The following is a 791-nucleotide window of genomic DNA, read 5'->3' as shown; positions in this document are numbered from 1 at the left end:
CCTGCAAGGACTGGTTGTTAAAAAGAGCATGTCACCTACCTCTTCTCTTTCCTCTTCTCTTGCCATTGATCTCTGCCCAAACCAGCTTCTCTTCACCTTCCACTATGGTTGGGATAAATCTGAGGCCCTCACCAAATATAGTGCCCAATCTTGAACTTTCCAGCCATCAGAATCATGACCCAAATAAACTATTTTTCTTTATAAATTACCCAGCCTCAGGTATCCCTTTATAGTAACACTAAATGAACTAAGACACACATCATAGTCAAACTGCTGAAAGCTAAAGACAAATAAAAAATATTGAATGCAGTGAGGGGAAAGCAATTTGAATAAAAGCAGATTTCTTTATCTTTTTCTTTTTAATTTTGTTGTTTTGTTGGGTTTTCTCCCATGTTCAACCAAGTTAGAAAGCCAATTTCTCATCAGAAGCCATGGAGGCCAGAGGGAAGTGGCACAAAATTGTTCAAGTGCTGTGGGAAAAGACTGTCAATTCAGATTGCTATATCCAGTGAAAACATCCTTTAAAAATGAAGGGGGTATGATTCAACAAAAAAAAGACAAATAACCCAATGAAAAAATAAATATGTGAAAAAATGTTCAATGTCAGCTGGGTGCAGTGGCTCACGCCTGTAATCCCAGCACTTTGGGAGGCCAAGATGGGCAGATCACCTGAGGTCAGGAGTTCAAGACCAGCCTGGCCAATATGGTGAAACTATAATAAAAATACAAAAATTAGCCAGTGTAGTGGCACACACCTGTAGTCCCAGTCACTCAGGACACTGAGGCAGGAT

The sequence above is a fragment of the Colobus angolensis genome, unplaced genomic scaffold (assembly GCF_000951035.1).
Source record: "Colobus angolensis palliatus isolate OR3802 unplaced genomic scaffold, Cang.pa_1.0 Scaffold317, whole genome shotgun sequence".
Lineage (NCBI taxonomy): Eukaryota > Metazoa > Chordata > Mammalia > Primates > Cercopithecidae > Colobus > Colobus angolensis.
Note: the sequence above shows the minus strand (reverse complement) of the source record.